We start from the raw sequence: 21652 nt of genomic DNA on the forward strand, positions 1-21652 counted from the left end.
AAAAAAAAAATCACAGAAACCATTTGAAAAAAGTTTCATTCGAAAACCTCAAACCATGAAGATTCTATGAAAATTCAAAGAACCTATTGCAATAAAACGGCAATTTCATACTTTAACCCCTAATATATGTATTTCAAAATCTATGTTAATAAGCAGGAAACAAAAAACTTATTGATCTCTCACAATAGCACAAGAGGTTTCAATTATGCAAATAAAAAGATATAAATAAAATATTAACAAAGGTGCAAGTGGAAAAATACACGAGGGAATCTTTTTTACATTCCACTTTACAATTCAAACGGAAAATAAAGGGAAATGTGTTTCAGTAATTTTCGCTGGAATAATTTATACAGGGTGCAGTCGTTAAGTGTGCCCAGGCGACTTTGTCGTACATAATAAGATATATAAAAAAAAAACCTTTAAACTATTTCGAAAGTAAGTTATCCAATGAGTAAAACAAAATAAAACTTTAGTTTGTCTTTTTTGAAGATGGACTAAAATTACATTTGCAGGGTTACCAGTTTTCAGTAGTCATGTAAGTAGTTGTTGTCGATAGTTTTATCGATAGATTGTGGAAGAAGTATAAAAATGTCTCAATTGTAAATGTTATGACGTTCTAATGATTACTAATTATTACTAATGATTGCGTAATTGTGTATTTTTTGTTTTAACAGTTGGTCTATCAGTATACAGTATAATGACAGACGGATTTGATTATGTATGTTCAATTCAAATGAAAAATGAATGAAATGACCCTGTGCCCAGCAGTTGGGCGAACAATGGGCCGATGTTGATTTAGATGAAACAAGTTCGGCTATATATCGATGGGTCCTAAGTATAACCTAACAATTTGATCATTTTCACTTTTTTGTGGGAAATGCTTCATTTCATTATATAATCTATAATGCAGCGTTAAAACAAAATCAAACAACATATTCAAGGAAACCTTGAAATACAAGGAAATCTTGAAAATATACCAGACTAAAAGTTTGAAAGACTCTCCTGTAAAATTGTGATTTTACATAGGATCCATCGATATTTCATAAGCGTAACCAACAGTCAGTCGATAGTCGATATAATATTTATCAACTGCAATCACTAGCTGCGTACAAACGAGCATGACTTTTACGCAATGAACTGTAATCTAATTCATCTTCAAAAAAACAGACTACAGAATTATCCAAAATTTTAACATTAAACGCTCCCATATTGTTAATAATATGATGTCTAGAGAGGCGTTACCGCAAAATGTGCAGCTGTGTACTGAAGGGTTATTTTCATGCATTTGTCAATTTGGCTATCAATAAAATGTAAGAATAGAATAAATCGTTTCCCGTGTGCAGTCTTAATTAAATCTTAAATTTACTTTACAATACTTGTACATAATATACTAACATATTAAACAAAGAGTTACAAACAAACAAAGAGTGTCAGCTTACGTTTTAGTGAATGTTTAAGTATTTTTTTTATCGTCCAACGTATATCGTCAAAACTTTTCCTTTTACCTGCACTTGTTTACCCTGCCATAGGCCCGGCGCCCACTGTCAGGACGGCACTGCAGGGAATTGTTAGGTGGCAAATGGTAATGTACCTTAATGTTATGACATTGAAATTTCAATTATAATGGCCGTAGCTACAAAAACAAAGCTTAGGGAGCCGGCAGGCTCCGAAATGCCTCAGAAGCCTTCGGGATGTTTCAGCGGGCTTCCGAAGGTTATCCACCCAAAATCTTTTTATTGGAATATAGTTCTCTTCTTCTTTAGCAAAATTATCATTTCTAAATATACAACTGGTAATAAACCAGCTTGTAACGATTGATCTGAAGAGACGCTAGGCGCGAACACTACACCCGTCACATACCTATCGACAGCCTCCCACATACGTGTGCGCTGAGTATAGGAACGTTAAAGGATCGATTGCCATGCCGTCACGTCAATGGGCTCCGGGCCTTAACTCGTTTTATCACATATGTAACTTTATAATTATCATTATGGTAAATTCTTTTATTTAATTGTATTTATTTCTCATTTGGCATAAAATACTATCATTACAATGGTTCGATGATAAAGTAGATGATGAATACTGCGATGGCAAAGTACCTAGAGAAATTATAATTAATTATATATAAAATTATATAATTAAGCTGCTACCTGCTGTTAAATGCCATCATATCACATGATATCCAGCCAGCAATAGTTTATCTTTCAGACACGACACTCAAGTCCTTGAATATTCGTTCAAAAATTGAGCGTTCCTGAGCCCTATTGCGTTTTAAGGCATGCATTTAAATGATCATTGTAGATTTGCAAAAGCAACAGGTAAAAAATCTAAACAGTCTTCTTTTTTAACGATTGATCCTTTTTCTCTGAGACATAAAATAAATTAAATCAACGTATATTTTAATCTGTTCTGAGCCAATGTTTGATTTGTATAAATTAACTTTGATAATAACACACTCACACACTTATGTTGAGCATTAACAAATCTGAAACCATCTCTGGAAACGCAATCAAATTCGCTTGCAAACCTGCTTTTTCATATACTAACTATAAATGGAGGGCGCAACCAAGATTTGACCTATGTGAAAAAAGAGGACCAAATATTATTTTTCACTATCAAATATTAATTTACTACGCTTAAACATTATGATAGTGTTCCGATGTAATAGAGATCCGTCGATCAACTAATAATATTTCAAAACACTGCCCTTACCATCTCTAAGTGTATTGGGATACTTGGACTCGACATCACGAACGAAGTTCAGGAGTCATTTGGAGAGTAAAGCTAAGTGCTCAATAGAGCGAAGCAGTACTTCTCACTAAGTCACTGACTTTTGCTATATAAAACACAAAACTTCCCCATATGGAGTATTGCTCGCATCTCTGGGCAAGAGCTCCCAAATACCAGTTTGACCCTACTTGACTCCATCCAACGTAGGGCTGTTCATATTGTCGATGATCCCAAAATAGCAGACGGTATGGAGCCCCTTAGCCTACGGAGAAACGTTGGCTCTCTCTGTGTGTTCTGTCGTCTTTATAATGGGGAGTGCTCGGAGGAACTTTTCGAACTGGTGCCACCATCTCGTTTCATCACACCTTCCGCCAAAGGAGTAGAGTCGACATCTTACATCTTAGATGCCTGGCATTGTAAGATCACGCGGGCATCTCGTTCGTTTCTTCCTCGAACCTGCAAGATGTGGAATGATCTTCCTCCTGAAGTATTTCCTTTGCGCTCTGACATGGGGTTCTTTAAAAAGCGTGTTTATAGGTCTCACAAAGGCTTGTAACGCATAGGCAGCTCATCTGATGTTGCAAATGTCCACCTCCCATCAAGTGGCTCGTATGCCTCCTTCTTTACATAAAAAAGTGCACATTTACAACAGATCAATTATGTCTTTGAGGATAAAATAATATTTTTTTTGTATGAAAACGCAGTATTCAATTGTTACTTCTCACTTAAAACCAGTCCAACGTAATCCTCAATAAATCACCCCGAGTTTAAAGAAAAGAAACAACTGAGCGTACAAATAAATAACATCTCCGTAAGTACAGTGACAAACAAAATACACTTTATTGTTCCAGGCAGTCTTTGTGTGATGTGTGATAGCATGCTCTTAAATAGATAGCTGTGTTAAATAAATACTTACAGATGAGTTTTTATAACATGAGCGGCTTCAGTTATAATTCATGACAAGTTTCATGTTTACCTGGTTTATGTTCATTACATTAGGCAGGTTCAACCATGTGTCGTTTCCTTTATCTCAAACGATAAAAGCGTGCAACATTTCAAAGGCTTTGACGACGAAAATCATTCTAGTGGATAGACTACCAAAACAACAAACATATACCATGTAGCGGAGTTACGATTTTATCAGCTAGTAAATTAAAAAAATAAAAAGCCAGTAGTTAAAAAACTAATACATTTTAAAACAATGCTTATTAAAAGGAAACTTTGGGTAAGGTTGGCCTCGTGTACTGCCATCCTTATAATGATGTAATCGAATTTTTAACAAAATTGAGTTATTAGCATATCTGGAATCAGCAAAATGAGACCAGCAACCACTATAAATGTTTTTTTTATATCTTCTTTAGTTTCGGTTTTATCGTTACGCAAAAATCTGTGTAATTTAATTTTTTAAAGAAAAAAATACTTTAGGTGCCCATATCTCGAAAGTCGCCAAAATGCAAATGCATTAATTATGACAAGAAGATCCTAAACCGGGTCAACACTGCCGGTTGAGAATCTCGTTGAGAGTCGTTATTAGCTCAAATTAAAATACTTCCCATACTAATATGGTACATTTTGCTTAGGTCGAGCGTTAGGAACACTGGTTATATATAATTCAGAATTCTTTTTAAAAAAATATGTATCGTATCGTGTTCTATTTGGCTCAGTTGAAGCAAAAAAAAAAAATCATTGGTATATGTAAATTACCAATGGACTACAACGGTTTTCTCGTAAAATTGCGAGGTAAGTTTTTTTTTGAAACATGAATATTTTTAGGAATCGTGTTTTCACACCGTATAGTAATAAGTGCATATCCTGAATTTTACTATATATTTTTTCCAAAATGTTACGCGGAATCAACCAAAGCCATTTGAGATAGTGTAGACTCTTATGATCGGAGGTGTGAGAGTAAAGCGACTGGAAGGTGAGATAGAGGTATGCCATGTATGTGGAGCGTAGAGAGGAGAGGTTCATAAAATGTACCCACTCCAGTAGAAGGCAAGCCTGATGCATGCACCAGGGCTTTCTCGACGATTTTTTCTTATTTTCGATACTCTGGACTGACGTTTCCAGTCTCGGGAATGTCGAAACTTCTAACAGTCACTTTTTATTCTGGTTACACGGACACTGCACACTGGAACTTAGTGTGATTATTTTGTGGAGACGGAAGAACGATAGCAATAAAATATGGTCTTCTCCATCTGAAATTACTTTAAACGCCCTATTTCTTACGTGACCTTTATAAAAATGAAAAAATTTTCATACATCATTTTAGAATTCATAATTTGAGTTATGATAGACCTTAATTATTTTTTTATGTTTTGACTGCCTAATATCTAGCGTACTCTCATAAATATAGAAATTTACTTTTGAAATCCCGAGTCTCTTTTTTTCCTGAGATTTTTGAGATCATACCGTGTCCCGTTTCTTTTTCCGGGACGCTTCTTCTTATTTCTATGCAGCGAGAATGAAAGGCCTAGTGAGCACATAAGACTGTGTTTCGTTTTGGACTCACGTCTTAACTCAAATCTTTGTAATAACTGCGTCTTTCTCTAATTAATTAGTAAGTAAGTATTAAATTCGTGTGTAAGTTTGATATGAAACGATTGTTTCCCGGATGTAAATCGCGTATATTTGTGCCCCAAATGTTGGTTTATTATTATAAAAACAAAAAATTCCAGATTTAGCTATGGGAGAAAATAGTTCCATTTTCAATGTACAGGAATCATGAAAACCGAATTCGAGATGTGTGTAAATATTTTACACGTATTATTTAAATAGTTATTAACCAAATCCGATTTGCAGCAGGACTAATTTATGAAACGAACTTTTATAAATAATCTGGGTGTTCTGGGAAGTGGACTTCATTCCTCTAGTACTGGGAATTCTGGATAATATCTTCCTCTGAAAATGAAACTATTTTTCCGGATTTAAATCGTTTTTAATCGTTCGTTAATCGATTTAAATTGTTTTTTCAAACTAACCAAGGTAATAATAAAATTACTTTAATAAAAAGTAGAGTGCAATGTTCTTTGTAAAATGAAAAATAAGGTATTTAATTAATAACTTTTGTAATTACAGTGAAAAAAATAGAGTAGTTTGCATTAATATTTGACATAACTAGTTGATGACTTTACAACCTCAGTCAACCGTGACCGTGTGACATGTAAAGGGCTCGAAACGTTGATTTGTTTGTCTGCGATTTCAAAGAGGGGTGGTTTTCGATCTATGTAATACTTGTAGTTTAGGTAAATATTTATTTTGCCTTTCCCGATCCTTGGCACAATATAAACAATAATATGTAATCAAGTATATGTTTCAACCAACATGATATTCAATTGTTTTTGTGTGAAATTACTCCACTAGTTTGTTATAATTATTAATACGAAGATCGATGGCAAATAAGTCATTAAAGAACCAAAAACAAGCACATATAAAAATGCGTAAGGTCCATTGGTTCGTTCCGTGGCTTGGCAAAGCATCTAGCACGGTTTGCTAGAAGACATTGGTTCAAATCCAGCCGGATCAAAGGAATTTTTGTATCAATAATAAGTAATAAAAATAATAATAACGCACACATTCAACATAGCCCCGTACCAGGGAAACCCTGAGTCGCGGGTGCCATGGACACACATATAGACAACTACAAATTACACCCAAACTCACGAGAGAAATAAAAGTAGGCCATACAAATTTCTCCCGACCCTGGAATCGCACCTAGGACCTCTGCGTGGGATTCCGACATGGTAACCGTTCGGACACAGAGGCAGTTAATAATAAGTAGGTTATAATATGTTGCCGAATTGTTACCTGAAATAAAATTTTAAAGCCAAGAAAAAATAACTTCCAAAAATCCATATTTTTATCACGCGAAATCATCATGTTATGTATATGTAAGTTTCCATATGGAAAATAAAACCGGTTTTACGATTCTGGCCTTTTCCATGGTTTTTACTCTTACGTGTCACGTTAGTCAGTCGCATGGTAAAAAAAAAACAAATTTCTTGGTGCATGTTAAAAAGACCTATTTTTTGAATGAACTGTCACAAACAGTAAAATTGAGAATTTTCCGGACGACTCGCGACCTGTTTTTTTGTTGACTCGTACCTAGTTTGTACGTTACACAATTATTAAGATAAAAATCATTACGCTATGTTGGTACTATTTATTTCATTATAAAAATAGAGACTTATAAATAGCGCGTATGACCGCCACCGCCGCGAATGCCACGCGAATGTGACCGTTCGAACAAGGGCGTGTACACATACATCACAGCAGCACTGCTTAACTTTGTATAGACTTACACTACTTGTTATTTTTTTAGTAATACTGACAGACAAGTCGTGGCTTCGGTAGTAAGCGACACGCCTGTTTATAACAGTTGTAGTGCCACTCAGTGCTTTAAATCGCAAAGATCTGAGGGGCGCTGCCACTGCGCCCGTCACCTTGAGTAAGATACTTTCCGGCTACTAGAAAAATGCAGTTGTATAATTTTAATAATAAATAAATAACTCACACACACTCAACATAGCCCCGCACTAGGGAAACCCTGTGTCGCGGGTGCCATGGACACACATATAGACAACCACAAATTACACCCAAACTCACGAGAGAAATAATTGTAGGCCATACAACTATTTCTCTCGGCCCGGGAATCGAACCTGGGACCTCTGCGTGGCAGTGGCGCGGCATGGTAACCGTTCGGCCACGGAGGCAGTTATTTTTTATTTTTAGTTATTAATTAATGCAGGATTTTGTTTGTAAAATATTACTACTCGTTTCATTCGCATGGTTCTTTGTTCACAACAACTTATTGTTTACTGCTACAATTCTTTCACAAGGAGCTTTGCTGCTAATATATTGTCCCGGGTTTGGATGTTTGTGCTACCGTCATCGTTTCCAATTTCCATAACACAAGTGTTAATACTTTGGAATCAGAGCAATGTGTGTGATGTTGTGTAATATTTATTTAGATATGATTTATATCTCCGTGCTACAGCTTTGTGCCTTTTACGGTAGGAACTCTGAGTCCCCGAGGGCCACACACGAAACTTCTCGGGAACAAGCTGTAGTTCGCCTCGTAGAAGCCTCCGGTGACCACAAGAGTGGCAGTTATTTCCGCCAAAGAATAAGTTTGGCTATTCAAAGGGGAAATGTTGCTTCTGTGCACGTTACCCCAGGATTCGACACTCGAGGACATTTTCTATTTATAAATTTTCTTACATTCTTTATGTATAGTTTAGTTATTAGTTTATGTCCAATATTTATTTAATAAAATATTTGATATCTCAAAATGATACATAACAGGTGCAAAAGTGTAACCGTTTGGCAAAAAATAACTATTTAAAAACAACATAACCCATCAATCAAATCTTATATCTATACTCCCCTCTACTGCCTCCTGATTAGTTAAAATATTTTGAAGCGGTACTTGGCAAGTATTTTTTTGTTTGTATAACGTATGTATTGCTTTCGTTTGAATTTGTCATCGTGGATTGTTAACATTAAAAAATAAATTAAAAAAATGTTCTGTGTAGAATTTACATCTAGTTAGAGTACTCGATCAACACCTAACCATTTTTTTTAATTTGAAAAAGGATATTTACATTTCATGGATAAAATGTAGTAAACATTCATATAAACATCTATATTTTTATATCAATTGTAAATTACTAACAAAAAAATCACTACTAATCACATTAAATTTCTCATACGCCTATTGGTCATGTAGTCTCTTGTACAGAGGATAGTGAACAACGGCAAAATCTGCCCAATTACCGTCCAAGTCTCTGTTAACATTATTACAAGGTTCTTATATCTCCAGTCTTGTACAAATCCTCAGTTTTTTTTCCATTAAGTTTACATTACTTATATTGATTATACGCCGGTGAAATTCATGGGTGGCGGGGAGGGCGAAAAATCGTTGGAGGCGGGGTGGCGCGACATGCAACTTCGGTACGAAATCACACTCGAGCAAAGCTTGCTTTCGCCGTTAACTTACCAGGCTCGTTGGTCTAGGGGTATGATTCACGCTTAGGGTGCGAGAGGTCCCGGGTTCAAATCCCGGACGAGCCCATTTTCTCCATCTTCCTCTTTTTTTGCTTGTTTTTGCTTATTCAGGTTAGACAGAGTTCGTCCTGGGAAGTACTGTCACCTTACCTATTTTTCCCGCCAAGTTGTGTTTCGGTTTTTGAAAGGTAAGGGAGCTGGTGAAATTACAGTCACATGCATGGGACTTGTCAACTTACAACGCAGTGGCATTGTACCTCAGAGGTTAAAGAATAGGTAGTGTATCTTACCACCAAGCACACGACGTGTTCATCCAGTCACTTGATATTATAAATCAACTATAGTGATGTGATATTTAGACTGTGTTTTATGCGATGTAAAGTTGTTTTAGACGAATTGCCAAAGGTCAACGACCGATCCCATTGACTTACAATTATATGAACGTCGGGTCCGCGCTAAAAAGTGTCCGAACTTATAGGGCTTTAAAATCGTATACAGACCGTCATTCACGCTTTGTTCGACTGACAGCGACGCAAGCAAAATTAGACAGTACTGCGATGACATTACAATAATAATTTAAATTTAACGTTTTAGCTTTTTCATATTCCTTGACATGTCACTACGTTTAAATAGGTTGACTTGGGACATTTTTTTCGTGGTTTTTGTATTAGACCCGTCGTCCATTTATTTGTAAGTCAATGACCGATCCTTATAATTTTTGTTTCAAAAAGAAATTATTATTTCATAAAACAATAATTTACATTCGGTACTCTTAACCGCTAATGCCATCATTCTAAGGCAAAGTACGCATAAGCCACCTTATTAGATTTTATCTTTTCGGGAATGTTTTCCTGTTACAGGGCCCCGAAGCTGCTAAATTTCTTGAAACCTCTGATCATTAACACTCCAATGAGGCCGTATTGCAATTATGATAATATTTGTTATTCTGCTAAACTCTAATTGCAATTGCAGTTGAGACTCAATAGAGTGTTACTGCCTTACTAAAACTATCACGGAAATTATTATGCATATATCTCGTTTCATCATCACCCGCTACTGGGTATAGGCCTCCCGTAGTTTGTACCATCCACCACGATCCTGTGCTAATCACACTCATCTTTCAGAATCACGCCCAGAACTTTGACAATGTCGTCCACCCATCTCGCCACAGGTCGTCTCACGTTTCTATATCCATTTATTGGCCACTGTTCGGTTAACGCCTTGCTCCACCTGTGTTCACCACGTCTCGCAACGTGTCCCGCTCAGCTCCATTTTAAACTCGTTACCCGATCGCCTATGTCCTGGACCTTAGTTCATCTACGGATTTAGGAATTCAGAACTCGATCAATACGTTTGATGCCGAACATACCTTGCTCCAGGGCTGTTTGAGCGGCTCTCATTCTGTACACAGCCTTCTGTATGAGCGTCCACATCTCAGCGCCGTCAGTCATAGTGGGCACACGTTGGTTAAATAAGCGTGAGACGGTGTGACCTCCTTACACCGTCCTCTCACCTCCTTGTATCGCCTCTTTCCGCTTGTATCCTATCATTTTTTTAATTTTATATGTATTTAAATTTGAATTGTTCCATCTTCCTTCACTTTCTCATTTTGTTTTCGTACCACGGTCACTCCCAGCTCGACCGCCACAACAGTCGGAGCTGTTAATAAGCTAATCATGTGTAATAATTTATAAGTCTACAGCCTTCATGTATCTATTTGTGTAATTTAGTTTCTCGGCATTAATAATAAAGTGTAGGGAGTGTTTTATACTGTTACTCCTGTTTTTTTACATTTACCTTTATTATATTACAGCCTTTTTTTAAACTTTACTTCTTTAATAAATTTTGTGGACCGGAAGTTTCCCATTTCATTGCTAGTTAGGGTTACAACCCTTTCAAGCGGGTCTTCGAACACTCCTTTAAAAATATACATTGAATTTAAAGACTAAAACTGAATAATCGATATAAGCACCTTGAAATAAATAGAAATAAAAACCTTGAAGTGCAGAATACCAAAAAATCGCAATGGCAGTTGAATAGTAACTTAATGGGTAACCACTAATAATCACTATTTTTGTCTTTTAACTGACTACCAAATGTACAAAATCCTGCAATTCGTCAGGGATTGTGAAAATCCGCGTATGTAGTATTGCTAAAAAGCGCGTATCTGCACTAGACCATAATATTACAGGAAAGGGATTTCACGTTATTACTTTGGTATTTCAATGGCTACGACTTTAATGTTTGCACAGTAAACATGATTTCTGCAGACTGATAACAATAGATTCCCGAAAATCTCTGATCTGATTTGACCACAACATTACCGAAATGGAGACTCATAATTCAATGCTAGTTACGTTTAATTGCACTATCTCCGACGAATTGACACTATATCGACATACAACTGAGTTGATTTTGTAATTAACAGACTTTGCCTCAGGTCATTTAACCAAACTCGCTTAATTTCACGAACGGCGTTGTTTGTTACTCCAAATTAATTGAATAGATTTAAAAATAGCAACAGCCTTCACCCATCACTAACCTCAACAGCAATAACCTTTTGATTTGTTCGGAAATAGAATCTAGTATCGTCATATATAGTAATGTATTGAAATAATAAATAAAATTAAACAATAATTGTATTCACTTACACGTGTTTCTGTATTTGACTTTATGAATATAGTTTTTTAAACTGTGTCTTATGGATAAACTTCTTGTAACTCTGTGAAACAGCTGTTACCGTTCGCCTTAAAGGAAACTTGATCCCCTCTCATCCCAGCTGTCGTCCAGCCGTAACTGACAACAATTTTCTTATGAATCTTTAAGAAATAATCAATTAGGAAAATCCAAGTAGCAGTATATAGGTTATACATACAAAAAAAGACCATACAGTCGAATTGAGAACCTCCTCCTTTTTTGAAGTCGGTTAAAAATCAGGTATGATGTTATAGTGATAGTTAGCCAATATATGTATAGTCCCACTTTCGGGCACATGTCTCGTTTCACAATGAGAGGATACTGGGAATTTCACATACATCAAACGGCTGTGCAGATATGTATAGGTTTCAATAAGACGTTTTTCTTCACCGAAAAGCTCGTGGTAAATTTCAAATAAATTCCGAAACTCACAGATGTTTGCGAGGCAGTTGATCAAACCATTAGACTACCACAGTAGTAACGAACTACATAATAAACATTATGACACTCGAATTACAATCCTTTTTTTTTATACAAAATAGCCACTACCTTGATCACAGTATCACTTGATATCAATCAACTAAGAGCGATGCCACACGATGCGTTGCGTCGCCGTTGCGACGTCTGAGCGGTGACGCTGGTTGTACTGTAAATTGGAATCACATGTCACATGGTGCGTTGACACGGTAATGACACGTGCACCTCGGTTAAGGAGCTAGGAAACCAAGCGGATAGGGGTGCTGCGACACGTAAATAAGTGGTATTACGTTACAACACCGCATTCGAGTTACGGCGCTCGGTGAGTCGAAATCACAATCAGTCATAATCAATCAGTCGTTGCGATGACGCAACGCACCGGTAGCGCCCGTGTGACATCGCTCTATGTGATGTGGCTTAAAATGCCTATTCACTCTAGCCTTGAATAGCTCTACATTGCACTGTTCGGGAAACGCAGCTGTCGGGAGTTTATTCATTTCTTTGCCGTACGCTTTAGGATGAAGTAAGCGAAGCACTTAATGGGTGCTCTATCGATGACGTAACGATGTAGTGTTCTATCTAACTAAATTGAAAAGTTCCTGCGCACAGTTCCGAAATGTATCCGATAGAAAATCGATAAGCAGGCCTTATGTCTGTCATCAACGACCTTTTGTGGCTTCGTCTCCTCAAAAGAGTTGTTGCTAATAAGTGTCAACAATAGGAGAAGTTTTCCCGGTGACATATTTTGACAAATAAGAAACACCCTCGTTCCTAAACGTGTTGAGAATACAGTTAACTATAGAGCCGCCGAGGTCGTCATAATTAATATAGGCTACTGTTGATGAGAAGTACAATAAGGTAATATAAAAAGACGTGGAGGATACGTGTGTTTATCTTAGTACCGATTCCTCGGCAGTCTTTTGTTTCGAGTATAATCAGTCATATTGTGCTTTGAAAAGTCATCAACTAATTGTTACGTCTCACTACTAGGAATGGAAAGCAAAAAGCTTGTGGTAAAGGACGATGACCATTGCTGCCCTCATTTTACTTAACATGTCCAGCAAATTCATATTTTTAATTATCCTACATTAATTAAAAGTACATTTTTGAAATTCGCTGGGATTATTTTGAAAGATAAAAATAATAATTTTGTTGGATTTCTGGTACAGTATTAATGGCGACGAACGGTAACAGATTGCAGTATATTATATTTAATGTGCTCAGTGTTGCCAGATGTCTGAGTTGCAATACACTTTATTTTTAAAGATAAATTTTGGGACAGATCACAAAAAAGCGGAAGAGCTTCCCTACTGAAGCGCAGCTGGGTAATTTTATCCCAATATACTTTATATGGAATGTAATTCTATAAATTAGTTCGATTATTAGAGAGCAATAGGTAAGGACAAATAGTTTTTTTTGTTATTAAACATATAAAAATCCGCTACTTTAAATGAAAATCGAGGAGTAGATTCAAAATTAGGTTATATGTGCTTTAAAATGAGCCATGTGCAGCTCGTAGACATGCTAGTCTAAGTTTAGGGCATGCCTTCTTATTACATAGGTCATTGGCCTTTCAAATTAAATTTCGCACATAAATTCGGAGATATTCAGAGTCCGGGCACGAATCCACGGCCTTTACTTTAGAGGCGGAAGGTCCAACCGTTAAGCTACTACGGCTGTGACGATGTGACCTCCTTACATCGTTATCCCACCTTTTTATCACCTTGTCTCTGGTTCCTGGCCACTTGTTTTTAAATTTTGAATCGTTCTTTAATTCCTTTGCCTCACCATTCTCATTTCGTTTCGTTCCGTCGTCACTCCCTGCTCAATCGCTGTAGCGAGCAGTTCAGCTGTAATTAATAATTGCGTCCAATTTTGATCCCTTTACCAGTTCTCAACCTAAATCATGTGCCAATTTTAATGCTAATACCAATCTGTAATCCTGTATAACTTGGCCCTTTCGGGGTAAGTCTGTCTCACGTTTAGTATTTAAGTAGGGAGTTGTGACGGTGTGACCTCCTTACACCGTTGTCTCAGCTCTTTGTATCGCCTCTCTCGTCTTGTATCTTATAATTTTTTTATTTTACTTGTATTTAAATTTTAAATTTGAATTGTTCCATCTTCCTTCACTTTCTCATTTTGATTTCGTACCACGATCACTCCCAGCTCGACCGCCACAACAGTCAGAGCTGTTAATAAGCTAATCATGTGTAATAATTTGTAAGTCTACACCCTTCATGTATCTATTTCTGTAATTCAGTTTCTTGGCCCATTTAGGGATAAGTGCTTTAATAATAAAGTGTAGGGAGTGTTTTATACTGTTATTCCTGTTTTTTTACATTTACCTTTATATTGTTACAGCCTTTCCTTAAACTTTACTTCTTTAATAAATTTTGTGGACCGGAAGTTTCCCATTTCATTGCCGTGAACCTGATCACGGCTAGTTAGGGTTACAACCCTTTCAGAGTGTTTTGTAGCGTTGTATACATTTTTTACCTGTTTTTATATACCTTTTGTTGTGTCAACAAAAATTTGTTCTATAGTTAAAAGGTAAAGCCTTTTAACTATGGAATAAATTTTTGTTGACCGAAGTATCCTATTTTATTGCCGTGATCCTAGTCATGGCACATTAGTGGTTTACAACCTTTTCACGGCTTTGAAAAAGTGTGCTCATACAAAATAGGTGGTGCATAAACCCATAGCTTCAACACGTATGTGACTAAGAGTTATAAAACATTTCCCAAGCATTCGGTGTTATTGCCAACAGCTAATAGTGAGGAGCGAGAAACAAAGGATATTAGCGTTGTAACTTGTATTATGAGAAGTGTAATAAAGTTGAAGACAACATGGCGAACTATAGCCGGGCGTGACTTTTGTTTCTCATCATTCCGAGCTTCGTTTTAGCAAGATCTGTAGGTATTGAGGAGCCTTAGTTAACGGGGTGACCTGTTGTTGGCTTTGCAAACAAATATAATTTCTTTTGTTACACATTATTCAAGAAACGCCGTTGATTGTCTGAAACAAATAAATAAACAAATTACATATAAATAAAAATTATCAGATTATTCCCAATAAGATCCATTCTATATTTTTTTGAATTTCCATGTTGTGTTTTTTCACTTCCGCAATTTTGGGTTACGACAGTATTTGCGATTTGTTTCTCGACATCGTATTTGAAACAGCCGCAGATGAGCAGAAGAATGAACGCGTTTTTAATGATACAGACTTTTCAAATTATAATAAGCAAGTACTATTAGTGTTCAAAATACATCCAATGACGGTAATAGCTTTGTTTAGGTAATAATAATAATAATAATAATAATAACGCACACACTCAACATAGCCCCGCACTAGGAAAACCCTGTGTCGCGGGTGCCATGGACACACACATAGACAACCACAAATTACACCCAAACTCACGAGAGAAATAAATGTAGGCCATACAAATATTTCTCCCGGCCCGGGAATCGAACCCGGGGACCTCTGCGTGGCAGTCCGGTATGGTAACCGTTCGGCCACGGAGGCAGTTAAAGGTAACCTTCGTTACCATTTTAATAAGAGGCACGGTATTTTCATTGACTTGCCTATCTAATTTTTTATCGGTTTCAAGTCTTCTCTTTAATTTCAAAAAATTAATTTAATTTATTTTTCTTTGGCAAGTCACGGGACGAACAAGTATTGCGCCTGGTGGTAAGCGACACTCCCGTACATAGCAGCCCAATATCTTTCTACATTGCTTTTGATTATAGTGATCCTCCATACCGACCCTTAGGGTATACGAGAAGGCACTACAACCTGTGTACTCACAGGAACCATATAAATACATATTTTAGAAGCTTTAGAGCTCCTTGTGAAAGATTTCACCTAGGAAAGTACTGCCACCTTACCTATTTCGACCGGTGAAATTACAGGCACATGGGACTTGTCAACTTATGTCTCAGGGTGACGGGCGCAGTGGTAGTGCCCCTCAGGTCTTTGCGATTTAAAACTCTGAGTGGCACTGTAACTGTTATGGACAGGCGTGTAGTTTACCATCAGGTGCACGACTAGTTCGTTCCGTCACTTGATGTTATGTAAACAAAAAAGTTCAGGTTCTGGTCCTAGATCAGCCAGTATACAAGGTTGTCACAGACCTCTGTCACTTGACTTCATCCGGTTCTTCGAGAGGCTAGTGCCTCGGGTGAGCCGCCTCTGGTGCACGTTCAGTACCCTCTCTATTTTCTAGATAGGTACCGGAGCACAACTAGCGATTGCCACCGCCAGGCCGTCGATTCTAAGTCCACTACCAAATCTCGTCATTGGTAGCGGAGATGTAAGACACGCTTACTTCGGAAGTACATAGCAGTTGCAGTGCCACTGTTTTAGGAGCACTAGAGCCCCTTGTGAAAGAGTTCGTCCAGGGAAGTAACTGCTGCCACCTTACCTGTGTCTGCCGCCAAGCAATAATGTGAGCATTAATGCGTTTCGGTTTTAAACTTTTCAACATAGTGCACCTCAGAGTTTTGCGATTTAAAGCTCTGCGTGGCACTACAACTATTATGAACAGTCATGTTATAACCAGTCGTCATCACATAAAAAAGTCTTTATTCATTTTAAGTTTATCATAAAAAAAAATGGATTTGTGAGGACGATTGTCAAGTATCGCCTAGATTTTTTTATTCCTAGTATTAATATTATGCATATTGCAATTTAATATTTACGAATAGTATGTATAGGCTATTTTTTTAAATACACGTGATATGGCATGTCGGCATCACGACTGTACGTTGTACGAACCGTACATAATAATGAAAAGAATTCCAAAAGTTGATACTAAAACTTGTTACGAAAATACACAACCATTTAAAGGCGAGTTATTTTTAGACACCAAGATGTACGAACTCACGGCCATACCACCTGAGTCACCTAATCTTTGCAATGAAACTGTCGAGCAAAAAAACACAAGCAAAATTTAACGCTACTTCTAAGTCAAAGTTTCGCTTCGTTTATAGTTGTCGTTTTATGAGAATTAAAATATTATAAGGCGTAAATAACGTAAGCATTATTTTTTTCTCTCAGAGCAGGACGCCTGTTAATGTATTATTGACTTTGAAAAAATTAAAAATATCTAAAAATGTTTAGGAAATGAAACTATTTTTCCGGATTTAAATCGCGTATATTTGTTTTTTCAAACAAACCGACGTTTCGGGCCCTTTACAGGTCCCATGGTCACGGTTGACTGAGGTGGTACAGTCTTCAACCAGTTATGTCTAATATTGATGCAAACCACCCTATTTTTTTTTCACTATAGTTACAATAGTTATTAATTAAATACCTTATTTTTAATTTTACAAAGAAAACATTCCAATTTACGCTACATTAAGTTTCACAAATTATTAATGTAGCGTAAATTGGAACGTGGTTTGTTTGAAAAAACAAATATACGCGATTTAAATCCGGAAAAATAGTTTCATTTCCTATGTGTTAAACCTAAGAACTCGATAAAAATGTTTATTGATCAAAAATTAAAAAAAGAACTTACTCTTGTGTAGTCTGCCTAGCTTTATATATTTTTCCATTTCGCGCCATTTTTTTTAACTAATGTCACGTTACATTGGTAAGTATTTTGGGAACAGAGGGATCCGAAGCTATGGTCACGTTAGGCATTAAGGATTGGTACAATGGACAATTGAAAGAATTCTGATCTAACAAAGAACTCTAAACCTGACCACTCTAACTACATTATTTTATTGCAAAAACTAAATAAAGCAAATCTAGTAACATTTGCGTTAATAATAAAGTTACAGTATTGCTTAGAAGTCTATGAAATACACAAACCTATAACATTTTATATACCTATACGATTTTGATTTTTTCTGTGTGCCCCAAAAATTTTTTACAGTATAATAATGTAAAACTAGGGGATTTCCAAGGAAGCAGTTCAAAAAAGTTCAGTTTCCAAAAAGATCCTATGGGGATTGAATCCGGAGCTTTCTCATCTAGCGCACACAATGCGAACATTTGGGCTACTAAGATCGTCATATTCTCAATTACTGCTCTAGTGGCTCCAAATTGCAGTCTACTCTATGATATTGTTAGCTTCCCGGTCTCTATGAATTAAAACTCATCTTAAACAATTTACATTATACAGTCAGTACCAATTATTAAAAGGTAAAAATTATTGAAGTTACAACACTATAATCATTGACTTACAATTATATGGACGTCGGGTCCGCGCTAAAAACTGTCCAAACTTATAGGGCGTTAAAATCGTATACAGAGCGTCATTCACGCTTTAGTCTTCGTTTGTTCGACTGACAGCGAACAAAGCAAAATTAAACAGTACTACGATGACATTACAATTTAAATTCAACGTTTTAGCTTTTTCATATTCCTTTACATGTCACTACGTTTAAATAGGTTGACTTGGGACATTTTTTTCGTGGTTTTTGTATTAGACTCGTCGTCCATTTATTTGTAAGTCAATGACTATAATGCAATAATATCTCAAAACTGTCTCATAAAGGATTTCTGATCCTGATTTCTGATGTTTGAAACTTGATCATTGCAATTTTGCGTATGTACCACGAATGTGAATATATTTATTGATGACTCCACCGAATAAACGTGCACCTACACGTTTATCATATATTATCAACGTTTATTCGGTGGGGCCGCACGCGAGCACATAATAAATATATAACTCAATGGTCCCATCGAATAAATACGTATTACCTACACGTTTATTATGTACTATACACGTTTATTCGGCGAGCATATAATAAAGATACAACTCAGTGGCCCTACCGAATAAACATGAATTATCTATACGTATAATCGGTGAGGGCGTCGATTTACCTCTACAATATTTTAAAATTATTCGGATGTTCTAAAAAAATAATTAAGCTACAAGTCATCGTATAGTTATGCATGTATGTTATGTGTAGCTATACGTTTTTTGTGTACCAAACAAATTTTGCTTCATTATCCGTCAGTCAAGTTTCTTTTAGCAAATTACTGCCTCCGAGTCGGTTTAAACGGCCGCTATGCGGGATCATAAACTGGCATCATGTAATGCGAAAACATCTTGCACAATTATTTTTAGTGTAGTCAGTTTGTTGTGATAACCGTGAGTATCCTGGCGGATTTCGATCAAGCCAGTCATTTCATTTGACGCACCATTCGATTCGCTTAGACTGCCAATTTAAAACCTATATGAACATCATTTTCATTCCAAATATTGTTGATTCAGAAAATCCGGTTTGAGCCCGGACGGGTTGGTTAGGTTTTAACCCACTGTTCATCTCTGTCTGGAAGACGTGCGACCTGTTTTTAGATCCGTATCAAGTTTATACTTTACAAAATTGCCATAAAGCTCATTGTGCTACGATTCCAAAATACGCATCCACGTGCTTATTCATGACGGTCGGCGATCTGAAGAAAATTTCACACAACAGTAACCACTTGGCGAATTTTCGTTTTCGCGGATCGCTGGAGCGGCAGGAGATTTAAACAACTGGAAGCTCATGTAATTGGCACCAGGATTAATATATTTACCTTTACTTAAAATATACTGAATTCGTGTAAAATTATTGTGTCTTAAAATCGTATATTTTGTAGCAGTACAGATCCCTGTGAAAGAGTTCGTCCAGGGAATTATTGCCACCTTACCTATTTCGGCCGCCAAGCAGAAATGTGAGCATTAGGGCGCATTTACTCGGCACGAATTTCATCGCGCACACGCATCCGCGTTGCTGCCGCGCAGCGACCGCGTGCGTCTAACTGTCATGGCAAAATACGCTCTATTTCTTTAGCTTTTACGTTTTAATTTAAATGAGCGTCCCGGGGATGCGGGCATGGCTTGAATTTGATCTTCGCGGCGACCGGTTTTATTTAGAGGAATTCAAATGTTGTTGCCTAGTAAATAGAATTCAGATTCTCCATTAATGCACATGAAGGCGTGGTAACTGGGCGGTCGCCGCGCGGCGACCGCGCGAAAGCTTTCGCCTCGTGTAACTGGGTGTTTACTGTGTTTCGGTTCTGAAGAATAAGGATTATTATTTATTTTTCTTATTAAAACAATAAGTTCGCATTTGAGTTCCATCTCACCTGATGGAAATTGATGATGAGGTCGACGATGGAGCACGTACACCTAAATAGTTCCTGATTGCACCGTTCAGGGAAAAGTCTGCAGGGAGGGAATTCCATTCCATAGCCGTTTGCCATAAAAAAAAATCTTGTACATCCTGTCTCTTGGTATGATAAAGAATATAGGTACCTATATATATACAGAATTCGTGTAAAATGATGAAATTACTAAGATTTGTTATAAAAACTACATATTTTTAAACGTGACTAAACTACTTCAAATATAATTTTGTTTTTTGTATACGTAAGCCAATTATTATAATTATTTTGTCCTGTATTTTGGTCTGCAGGAAGAAATTTCTTATAGAAATAAGCGATACTTTTTGTTTGTGTTTTTCTTTTATTAATTGTAATACGTGCTTTTTCCTGTGCAATAAATATTAATAAAAAAAACAAAAAGCTTTTGTCATAATTGCTTGCTTCTTATAATCGCAAAATACTTTTAGTTATTGGTGGGATTTTTTATAAGAACGACGGAAATAACGGTCATCTGCAAGGACATTACGGGTCATATTCTAGAACTCTACTCAATGCTCAAGTCAGGATTTGAGTATGGTTTAAAGCACTCGAAATCATAGTCATAGGACGTAGCTCAGGTAGTGTAGCGAGAGATCCTTTAAAATATAAACTGGGAATATCTTCATAAATAAATATTTATTACGTATTTTACATGTTGTTTTTTTGGAGGCTTCTTCTAGAACTGCCAAGATGTTCTTCTTTTTTCTAACCTGTTATTTTAAATACATTCTAAACACAAATCTATATTCATTCAGCCAGTACTTCTACTCGTAGAGTCGAGCCTAGACTTCAGTATATAGGCCCATTTTGGCCTTTTCGTTTCTACTTGTGAATAAATTATGTGGATCGAGCTTTTTCTTTTCTTTCCATAAGGCTAAAGAAGACCACAGCCCTACACGTAGGATAACTAGAAAGAAACCCTATAGTGACATAAAGAATATATAGAGCTAAATTTAAATGGGATATTTTCATTATAATGTGCAATCAATGCCCTAAAATACGTGACCTCTAAGCCAATATGTTTCTCAACTTTCTTACGCGTTCAGCAGATAAAGGAATTCCAGCTTTTTAGTTGAAATTTGTATTTATGTAAAGTGATTAAAGATCAAATTGGCTTAAAAAGTTTCTTAAAACGTCATTCACTAATGATGCAATAACGAAATTATCATAAATAAATCTAACGCCTCACGAGTTTGTTAAACACCCTGTGACTATGCGACCTCCTCCATCGTAATCCCACCACTTTATCACCGTTTATTCTAAATCCTGGCCATTTACTTTTAAAATTTTGAATTTTTGAATCTCTAATTATTTTTCCTCGTTCTTACTTTGCTTCGTTCCGTTGTCACTTCCGTTAAAATTCTCGAAGAGAAAGGACGTGTGCGTTGTAAAACGTCAATCATGTAAACCTTATGAAATATTAACTGCTTATAAAGTATCGAAAATTTATGCGAATACAGGCCCTTTTGGAGCAAGTTCACTTTATGTTATGTTAAATTTGTCGGGATTGTTTTTATATTATTGTACCCGTTTTATATCAGTGTATTTTTTGTTACAGCCATTATATTTGATCTTTTAACCTCTTCTTATGATAAAT

General features: G+C 36.4%; 1 protein-coding gene and 1 non-coding gene across 2 annotated transcripts in view; both read left to right on the forward strand.

Annotated features, from left to right (window-relative positions):
• LOC113239366 (atrial natriuretic peptide receptor 1) overlaps window positions 1-21652 on the forward strand; it is a 212339-nt gene that overhangs the window by 47444 nt on the left and 143243 nt on the right. The gene's annotated exons all lie outside the window — the stretch shown is intronic.
• Window positions 8731-8802, forward strand: Trnap-agg. Its single transcript has one exon. It is a non-coding gene; the product is annotated as a tRNA-Pro (tRNA).

This window comes from Hyposmocoma kahamanoa, unplaced genomic scaffold (assembly GCF_003589595.1).
Source record: "Hyposmocoma kahamanoa isolate Upper Pololo Valley unplaced genomic scaffold, ASM358959v1 99879, whole genome shotgun sequence".
Taxonomy (NCBI): Eukaryota; Metazoa; Arthropoda; class Insecta; order Lepidoptera; family Cosmopterigidae; genus Hyposmocoma; species Hyposmocoma kahamanoa.